Source organism: Sorghum bicolor, chromosome 6, assembly GCF_000003195.3.
Source record: "Sorghum bicolor cultivar BTx623 chromosome 6, Sorghum_bicolor_NCBIv3, whole genome shotgun sequence".
Lineage (NCBI taxonomy): Eukaryota > Viridiplantae > Streptophyta > Magnoliopsida > Poales > Poaceae > Sorghum > Sorghum bicolor.
Genome location: NC_012875.2, coordinates 46024108 through 46026780, shown reverse-complemented (window position 1 = coordinate 46026780; position 2673 = coordinate 46024108). Strand labels below are relative to the sequence as shown.

The 2673-nt window shown below is 45.2% G+C and overlaps 1 long non-coding RNA gene across 1 annotated transcript; it reads left to right on the top strand.

Moving 5' to 3' along the window:
* LOC110436614 lies at window positions 1101-1946 on the top strand. The gene is made up of 2 exons (XR_002454422.1): window positions 1101-1405; window positions 1581-1946. It is a non-coding gene; the product is annotated as an uncharacterized LOC110436614 (long non-coding RNA).

Sequence of the window (2673 nt, the reverse complement as noted above, 5' to 3'; positions counted from 1 at the left end):
TTGTGGCTGTTTAAAAAAAGAGAAAAAAAATACAAAAATTCTTTGCCGACTGCCTTAATGTAGGACAGTCGGCCAAGAGATTATAATAAAATATTTTCCAATGCCTTTGCCGATTGCCTTTACCTGGAAGCAGTCGGCAAAGGACTTTACCCTAACAATATTGGGCCGGCCCATTTCGCCTCCCTCCTCTCTCCACAGAGCCGCCCCATCTCCTACCCGCAGCGCCTCCCTCCCCTGCCCACAGCGCCGCCGCCGCCGCCCACCTCCCTTGCCCACAGCTCCCCTGCGCCGCGCCCCGCCCCTCTCGTCGCAGCAGCGGAGTGGAATCCAAGTCTGCGCCCTTGTTCTCGTCGGCTTCGTCTCGCTCCAGGGCCCAGCAGCGGCCGGGCTCGCTCCCCGCGCAGGCGCTGCTGCCATGGTGCCTGCAGCAGCGGAGGCAGAGGCAGAGTCAGCGGCAGATCTTGGTGAGTCCGCTGTGCTCGCTTCTGTTATTCCCTCTGGCTTAATCTGTGGTTGCCCATACTGCTGCGCTTGCAATCCGCTAATGGCTTCTTAATCTGTGGTTGCCCATGCTCTGCGCTTGCAATCCGCTAATGGCCTCGTTGCTTAGTGAATCTACTAGGTGTCTGGAGTATATATAGTAAAAAAAGGCCTGCTTTCTCTTTCGCATCCGTTGTTTTTTATGCTCTTGCACTTTGTCGCTCACTTGGATTCTAGTTTTGGTGCTATGTATTGATAGATATACATAGTAAAAAGCAATGTATGTGCTTACTTATGCATGATTCCTATTTACAGTTCTGTAGCCTCTTCAACAACTATGCTAATGCAGAAGCAGAACAGGTTGACTGAACAGGCATGCCGGTGCCATGGTCACCCTATTCACGTTGTATGTATTTGAAATGATGCATATTGTTTTTTGCTTGGCCTTCCAATCTCTGTAAGAAATACCGAACGGCCTCCTTATGTTTTACTGTTCTTTCCAATTTAGGGTGTTCAACACCTCGGACGTCTCTGTTCTTTGCTTCTGTTTTATAACCATGGAAGCTGCAGGACCTTAGTTTGTCGATTTCTAAGGCTGCAACTAAGCATACTAGAGAATGTTCTGTAGATTCTATCTTGGCTTGCTTTCTAGTTGCATTAATCATATATTTACCAGTTGGCAACTACTTTAGTGGCATCCATGGCTTGTGTTTTTTGAGCCTGCTATTTTGTTGTACTGTATCACTGACAATCTAATGAGAGATTATGCACGAAATTATCTCTGTATTTTCAGGATGTTGCGTCCAAAATAATGGCCTTTTCTCAACAAGGCCCGCACACTACATGCATAATTTCAGCAAACGACGCTCTGTGCATGGCGACACTGCGTCAACCAGCAACCTCTGGTGGGATAGTGACATATGAGGTATATTCAGGATCAATTGCTTAGAGCACAGGCGATGCTTTTAGTTTACTGCTAGGTCCTTTTTTTGAAGCATTAACACATGTTTAAAATTGAAGCTGATTTATATTTCTGTTTCTTATCTTTTGTCGGACAACATGGTTCTAACACTAATGCCTATTTGCAATCTTAATTTCAGATATTGGATGATCAAGATGTCTTCTTTGCCAATTTGCTAGGTGGCTGTCTTGGTTGCATTGTCAAATCTGCAACTCGAGCTAAGGGAGATATGGGGCTGCAGCGACAAAGGCAAAGCTGTTGTCTCTGCTTTGTCCAATGTTACTCCTTTTAGTAAATGTTTAGCTAGTACTCTCAGTTTTGTGGTTGTGCAAAGAGTTTGTTATGTTGATGCCAAATATTTGGAGAAGATTTGGGTAGATGGGTGCCAAAAGTCTACGCGTCTTGTGTACTTTGTTGTTATGTTGATGCAACACTAGGATATATTTGTATTTAGTGGATTCATGTTGGACTACTAATAATATATATAATCGTGTGTATTAGGTCATGTTGGAGTGCTGTACACATGTTCTTATTCAAGTATATTAAATATATTTTAAATTGTATAGAAAAAACTATTTTACCTGCCAAAAAAGGCAGTCGGCAAAGAGCCCATTGCCACCTGCCATTAAAGGCAGTCGGCAAAGAGCCCTTTGCCACCTGCCAAAAAAGGCAGTCGGCAAAGAGCCCTTTGCGGCTTTGCCACCTGCCAAAAAAGACAGTCGGCAAAGAGCTCCGTCATCTCACGACGGCGTTCGTTCCCTTTGCCGACTGCCATATTGGCAGGTGGTAAAGGCTTTGCCGACTGCTTTTCTCTTGGCAGGTGGCAAAGGTTTCTTTGCCGACGAATTCTTTGCCACGTGTTTTTTGCCGACTGCCACGTGTAAAGCAGTCGGCAAAGCCTTTGCCACCTGTTTTAGGGCCTTTGCCGACTGCTTTTGGCAGTCGGCAAAGAACAGAATTCCAGTTGACCAGTAGAAAAGTTTGATGGAATGGAACCGATCGGAAGGAAATGGAGCCGTAGCTAGCTAGTATTACTGTACACAGCACACACACGTACTAGGAGTAGTACGCACGACCACGACGTGCCGGGTCTCTATAGAGGGATGAGAGAGATCCGAGGATAGCGACCACGGACGTACTCCGTGTGTTTGGTTGGTTTGTTTCTTTTAACACCTATTATATTGAATATTTAGATACATATATAAAATACTAAATATAAAGTACTTCCTCCA